Genomic DNA, 7,841 nt, shown 5'->3' on the forward strand with positions numbered 1-7,841 from the left:
ATAAACGTTTCAACGATACAAATTTATTTCCTCGATTTCTTCTATTATCTCTCTCTCACACAGAACTTCTCTTATCCTTTTTATTTGTTATTTGTTAAACAAGGATATGTTTAATCCCAAAGAATTTTTCCCAAGTAATGTAGATCTTCTCTTTGAAGAGAGATTCGGAGAAACCCTAAGGTTGTGTTTGGATTGAGAGAAGTGAAGAGAAAAGAAATTCATTAGGAGAAGAGAAGAGAAACTCAATTTCCTCTCCATCATGTTTGGATTGATAGAAAAGAACTTGGGACAATTTTAAAATTTTAAAATATCTTAAAAGAGATCTATGTTCAGAGTTGAAATTGTAAAATATTTTAAAATGATTTCTCTCCACTTTTGGAGTGAAAGTAAACTCTCATTTTTTCAGTCCTTTTCTCTTCTCTCCCCCCACTTAACTATCCAAACAAGAAAAAATGGAGAGAAATTCGTTTATTTTCTCTCTCTTCTCTCCATTCTCTCAATCAAAACACAGTGTAATAGTCTGAAATCTTGGTCGCTCTATCTTCTTTCACATATCAGATGTCCATTAAGGTAAGAGAGCTAATATACGAGAGAGCTGTTAAAGCTCTCCCTGGATCATACAAGTTATGGTTCGCTTACTTAAAGGAACGACCAGAGATCGTTCGAAATCTCCCAATAACTCACTCACACTTCGAAAGCCTAAACAACATCTTCAAACGATCTCTCGTCACAATGCACAAGATGCCTCGAATCTGGCCAATGTACCTTCAAACCGTAATAGATCAAAAGCTCATCACTCGAACACGCAGGACCTTCGATCCAGCTCTCTGCTCTTCCCGTAACACAACACCATCTAATTTGGAAACCCTATTTGATTTTCGTAGCTCATAAGGGGGTCCCTTCGATTAGGGTTTATTGTCAGTACTTGAAATTCGATCCCACTCATGTTGAAGAACTAATAGAGTTTCTTGTTAATTTGAAGCAATGGCAGGAGGCAGCAGAGCAATTGGCTAGGGTTTTGAATGATGATCGGTTTTGTTCGATTAAAGGAAAGACCAAGCACCAATTGTGGCTCAAACTCTGCGATTTGGTCACTAATCATGCAATTGACGTGTCCAGTTTTAAGGTGGATGCGATAATTCCATGTGGAATTAGGAATTTTACGAATGAGGTCGGGTGGCTTTGGACATCCCTGGCGGATTATTACATCCGAAGAGGTCTGTTTGAGAAAGCGAGGGACATTTTCGAGGGTAATCCAACTAAGGGTATGTTTGGAAACACTTTTGAAGTTTGAAGTTTGAAGTCCGAAGTCTGTTTTCTGAAATCTGAAATCTTAATTTAGAAAAGTTGTTTGTTTATCATTTTTAAAAGCTTCTCGTTACAAATAGAATTTTAAAACATAATAGTCATTTTGACAATATTATCTTTTTGTAATTCTAATAAATTGTTAACCGAAAAACATAACATGTTATACATAATGAAACCATGTACACATTTAATTTCGATTTCTAATAAATCAAACACCCTAAAAGTATTGTTTTCAATTTGAATTCATATTTGAAAAATTATATTCCAACAAGGTAATACTCAAAAAATAAATAATCATTCATTTTCAAATTGAAAAATATAGGGTTTTAGGGATCCTCTAAAAATATAGGATTTTTGATCACGAAACGAGAGTAAGGGGAGAGACATTGACAACACTGTTGTAGAGGAAGGACTGTTGTAGAGGAAGGAGACGTAGAAAAGTTAAAAATAAGGGTTTTAAAGTTCGTATAAAGAAAGGATAAGTGATAGAAATTAGGATTTTGAGGAGGGTATTTTAAGAATAAAAAATAAATAAAATCAGATTTAAGAAGTTTCATCCAACATCCCTCCATCATTGGTTCAAAACTTCTGAATTTTGATTCTAAGGTTTGAAATCTGACAAAAAACAAACGCAAATAAAACTTCTAAAGTCTGAATTTTAAAGGTGGACCACCTCCATTCAGACTTCAAAAGTGTTATCAAACACACACTAAGCAAATATTGACGTACACCGAGACTGTGAGGACTGTCGACCCAATGAAAGCAGTGGGCAAGCCTCATTCTTTTTGGGTTGCTTTGCAGCGCTGTATGAGAACCACAAGGATGTCGCAAATGCTAGAGTGATATTCAATAAAGCTGTGCAAGTTTATTATAAAACAATGGATGATCTGGCAAGTATTTTGTGCGAATGGGCAGAAATGGAACTGAGGCATAAGAATTTCAAAGGAACGTTGGAGCTGATGAGGCGTGCCACAGCAGAACCTTTAGTGGAGGTAAAACGAAAAGGCAAGAACCAGAATGCATTCTTTGGTGGTAGTCTTTTATTTTTGGTTAATTCTAGTGTTGGTATATTAGTTCTTATGTTTTCTGGTAGCACCTGTTATATTTGTACTATTTTTGTTAACCAACCAACTTCTCTAGAAGACCGATCTGCTGGATAGGGGGAGAACTATGAATATAAGAGGGTCACGGGCCTTAAGTGGGGCATGGCACACCCAAGAGTGAAGGAAAATATACACTCAACACTCCTCCTCACCCATAAGGGTGGAAAGAATCGATCCCGTGACCTATACAAACCTAGTGCTCTATTACCATGTAAACTAACCAACTACTCCAAAAGACTGATCTATTGGAGAAGGGAAGAACAATGAATACAAGAGGCTCAGAGGGCTTAACTGGGGTATGGCACACCAAAGAGTGGAGGAAAATATACACTCAACAATTTTAAATTCCCTGGAGAACAATGACCATCTTGCTATCTTTAACTCAATCTTACTGAAGGGAAAGTTTTCTGTAGTCTCTTCTATCAGTCAGTGTTCTATTAATATTCTTTCAAAAATCTTCAACTAAGAAGGATTGAAATAACCCTATTTTAGAATTATCTTTCTTTTCCATCTACATCTACGGTTCAACTGGCTCCAAAACTTCTTGCTGGGAATGACTGAATCAATTCTAGAATAGGTCTTGAAAACAATACTGTACTCACGTTTGGAAGTTAACTAGTAGGCGGTGGTGTGGCAATTCTTTTTCTCAAAACACAGTTTCCAAATCTTTATTCTAATTCTTCCAAGAAGAATTTTGGTTCATAATTTCCTGCCTTGTTCTTTGAAGAGAGAGAATTTGGGGGGGGGATTGAGAGTCTTGGGACTTCGTGGGATCTCTGTTTTAGGAAGTATTTCAATGTTGGGAGCTTGAGTTGATCACAACAGCATTCTTAACTGGATATCTGGCATGACCATCTCTCTTTTCTATAAAGATCGTTGCTTCTTCGGGTTTGGTCAATGGGTCTATATGGTGTTTTCATTATCCAATCGTTTTATAAATCCATGGTCGTAGGTTTGAATCCTACTTGGAGAGATTTGATTCATTCTGAATTTTTAATTCAGAATTTAATTCAGAATGGAAGGGTTCACTTTGACCGTTAGGAGTAGTTAACCTGTTCCCTTTTTTTGTTTTTATTGCATTATATCTCCACATTCTGTTCTGCGATATTTGAGAATGGTTCAACATCAGTCTATTTGGGGTTCCGAATTACCATCTTCATTTGATAACACCTATACCACTTTGGTTTGGAAATCAGTTTTTATTTCTTCATAATAGATATTAATGTATTGTAGGAGATGGCTGATTTGCTAGAAGAGAATATTTCCTTGGTAGCAATGCAATCTGGTTATTAGGATGGAGATGACACAACTACTACAAGGTATTTTTTTTACATCACGAAGATTCAAGTAAAATGCCTTATTATTTTTTTAATTGTTTTTCTGATCATTTGTTTACTCTCTAGAGGAACATAGTATGATATTTTTTCAGAAGGAAATCCATGCTTTAAAAATGTACAAGGATTTCTAGATCTTAATCCATGTATATATGTTGATCTATGGGTGCATATTGTGGGTATTATCATGGTTGGTTTGGTGATAGTTTATTACTATGGTTTAACACCTTTAAGGTTGTGGAATTATAAGGTCTTAGACATTTTTAATGGTTTTTTTTATTAATAGGATTCAATATTTTTGTTAATCTCCTACAATACATTAATATCTATTATGAAGAAATAAAAACTGATTTCCAAACCAAAGTGGTATAGGTGTTGAAAAATATAACAAAAATGGATTTGTAGTACCAGTAGTGGAACCTTAGCTAACCTTTCTGGCCTGTCTTTTGTGTATCATTTCTGCTGTTGCTTCAAATGGTCAAGAACCAGTGCATATGAAGCTGCACAAGTCCTTGAGGCTATGGACCTTGTATGTAGATTTGAAGGAGATCCTGGGAACTTTAGAGTCCACTCGTGCAGTTTATGAGTGGATACTCGATTTGAAGATAACCAATCCACAAATTAATATAAACCATGCATTGCTTCTGGAGGTACGAATCTTCCTAATTATTTTCCTACTTATTTTGTATAATTCCCTTCTCAATGACCTCTCAATGAACGTTCAACTAATATTTTGTATTTTGGCTTATCCAGGAACATAAATACTTTGAGGATGACTTAACGGTATATGAAAGGGGTGTCAAGATATTCAAATATCCCCATGTCAGCGATATTTGGAGCACATATCTATCCAAATATCTCAAAAGATATGGGGAGACAAGACTGGACGGGCCAAGGGAGTTATTCCAGGATGTGATTGCAGAGGTTTGTAGCAATATCATCCTTCTAAATCATAATCTTTTAGCATGATCTTTCTATATCAGTCAAGAAACTTGATTATTAGCTTCATGTCCTCTTGTAATCTAGTCTTTTATTTACTGATCGAGAAACAAATTAAAAAAAAGGATAATTCTACTTCCTGTCTTGGTCAATGATTAATTGTTTTTGTGGTATATATTGTGATTCTGATCCTAGGTTTTTAATTCTTATTAGGTGCCTGCGGAGTATGTGAAGCTCCTATATCTACAATTTGCAAAACTGGAAGAGGATTGTAGTCAGGCTAAGCATGCAATGAAGGTCTATGATCAAGCTGTGAAGGCTGTCCCAAACAATGAGAAGAGCGTGTATGAAATCTACATAGCTTGTGCAACAAAGATTTTTTGTGCTCCAAAAATGAGGGAGATATTTGAGGTACAATTTTTTTCTTACACACCAACTTTAACTATTGCAAACATCTTGATATTTTTTGAAATCCATATGTTAAAAGTTTTCAAGATAGTAAAACAAGCTTCAGTGTCTAGGCTATGTGGCAAGGGCACTGCATCTTCTTAGAATTGTCGTGTCAGACGTTGTATTGTACTCATGTCTTGGACACATCAGAAAAACAAAACTGAGATATTAAACCACATGACCATGCTATTGCAATATAGTTGTGAAATATTAGATATACAAAACCAATCATTATCATTATCATTTTTTTTTTTTTTTTGATAACCTTATCATTATCATTTTTGTTGTTTATTATTCAACAACCCATGATTTTGTGTAGACATCTTGAGGTTTAACATGAGGTTTCATTAGCTAGGATATTTAGAATCCAGTGTAACAAATGTTAGTATTCACCATAAATAATAAGAATAACTATAGGTTTCCAATTTATTGTAATTATATATTTGCCAAATTATGCTTTTAAATTATTCTGAAAATTCCTGATAGAAACAAACTAAATGAAGTTTAAAGATCTCCCAGGAAATTACCTTAAATAAAAATTACAGTGAATAGGAATCATGGCTATGATTGGGATAGCCATGATGATGAATAAAGCATTCTACCCTAAATATCATTCTTCTGAGTAAATGGTAGTGCCATGAGTAAAAAGTTCACTTAATTTAGGGCAACAAGTGAGATCTCTCTTGGCATATCGTGCTTGTATTTTAAAGCCAATGCATGCAGTTTTTAAATTGATGTGTATCGTCCCATTGCAGGACCGATGCAGATGTGGCATATCGAAACATTTTAAGTTGTCAGATGTTTTTCTATCTGTTTTATTTATGTTTATTGTTTAATTTCTTTTATCAAGCATGCTGTTGCATTTTGCAGGAAGCCATATATTCTAGTCTGTCAGATGATGCTAAGAAGACCATGAGCATGAAATATACAGAGCTTGAGAAGAAATTGGGCGAAATTCACCATGTACGTGAAATATATTATTTTTGCATCCCAGTATGCAGATCTGCAATTTGATAATGCTTTTTGGATTAAATGGCATAAGTTCGAGGTGCAACATGGAAATGAGGATACTTACCGAGAGATGCTCCATATGAAGTGCAACATTTCTCCTAGCTACAGCCAGGTTGGTTTATTTCTCATTTGGATTTGTTGTCGTAATTTTTTCGAACAGAGCACATTTACAGTATGAAAATGCTTTGTAATAAGTATAGAAAATTACCAAAATGGCACAGTAAAAATTGAAAAATTACTGAAGCAACACACTATTCATTTTAATTTTTACAACGGTAAATTACCTTTTTTGGAATTAATTTTTTTACCAAAACGGTAAAATTTTTAAATGAATAGTAATTTTTTTTTTCTATTCTATAAAACAGTAAATACTTTCTTTGTTTTAGTTTCACTAAAACAGTTAAAAAAGTTTTGTTTTATAAAACAATGAAAATTCCCCACTTTAACAAAAATATATTGATTTTGAAAATGGTAAATTACCGGTATCAAAATTAAAATGAGCAGTTCTGTTTTAGTAATTTTTCAATTTTCAGTGCATGTTTTGGTAAATCACCCTTTTAAGTATATGGATAATACTGCAACCCATGGCACATCCCAGGGATTCTCACCCCCTCATTCAAATGGTCCTACCCGGAATGTCTCTTAGGTTGATAATGTATATAATTGGATGATCACGACGAGCATGGGACCCCTTTTTCCTAGAGACTGCTTGTGTAGGTTTCCCTGATTTTCCTAAAAAGCACTGAATGTTGAAATCATCGGATAAGTTGATTTTTTGACCTAAAACATCCCTTAGGTAGGATCTGTTAAGAGGCATTTCCCACGCATTTGTGCCAATTATAGTTTCTCTTGGTACTTATATTCTGATTTTTGTTTACGTGCAGGCACATTTCATCCTTGGTATATATGATGAGACCTGGAGTGATCCCTACAACTGATGGAAGAAGAAAGATAGCCTCGAATCACGAGGACATCAATTTGCATTCTGAGAACAATGTTCCTGCTGCAGTATTCGGGGATATGACGAGTAGGGTGATACTATTAGAGATGTCTCCAACACAAAAAGAGAGCGGATCAGTGCTCTTGAAAGAATAAAGAGGCAAAAATGGGTTTAGTTTTTTTTTTTTTTTTTTTGATAAATAAAAATGGGTTTAGTTTAGAAGAATTCTCGAGCTGACCCAGTTGACCAGCATGGATTATGACCCACTAAACTCATGCTGACCCACATTGACCACAGAAACTTAACAAACTATGAATTCTTATCTCCCATTCTCTCTTATGATGTAATTCTTAAATTTTTTTTTTTTTCCCATACCTCACTGTTGCAAATAAACTACCAGTTCTGTGTGTGTTCATTACGCATTGAAAATTTAATGAATCAGTAAAATATTAACTTTAATTAAGTTGAACAATGGAATTAGCCTTTTATAATATTGAATATTAAAATTATATTTTTGTAATCTGAACAATCCTTTACTCCACGAACGAGTTCACAACAATGGGATGTTCATTGCTTTGTACACACCACAATTCTATTTAAGCCCAACTGGTTTTATTACAATTTATGATCAGATCCACAATACTATTTACCAAAACAAAAACAAAACATTTGTTATGAAGTGTAATCCTTAATCAATTTAATAGATCCAACGAGAGCAAATACAAATCTTTGAAAAAAATTCACTTAATCCGCTCG

The 7,841-nt window shown here is 34.4% G+C and overlaps 1 pseudogene across 1 annotated transcript; it reads left to right on the forward strand.

Annotated features, from left to right (window-relative positions):
* Positions 1-484: 484 nt before the first annotated feature.
* Positions 485-7,412, forward strand: LOC147407808 (uncharacterized; annotated as a pseudogene). Its single transcript, XR_015176896.1, has 7 exons — positions 485-1,265; positions 2,110-2,300; positions 4,499-4,669; positions 4,898-5,095; positions 6,005-6,097; positions 6,177-6,257; positions 7,030-7,412. The product of XR_015176896.1 is annotated as an uncharacterized LOC147407808 (transcript).
* Positions 7,413-7,841: the final 429 nt, after the last annotated feature.

This window comes from Akebia trifoliata, chromosome 3 (genome assembly GCF_017979445.1).
Source record: "Akebia trifoliata isolate Shusen 1 chromosome 3, ASM1797944v1, whole genome shotgun sequence".
Taxonomy (NCBI): domain Eukaryota; kingdom Viridiplantae; phylum Streptophyta; class Magnoliopsida; order Ranunculales; family Lardizabalaceae; genus Akebia; species Akebia trifoliata.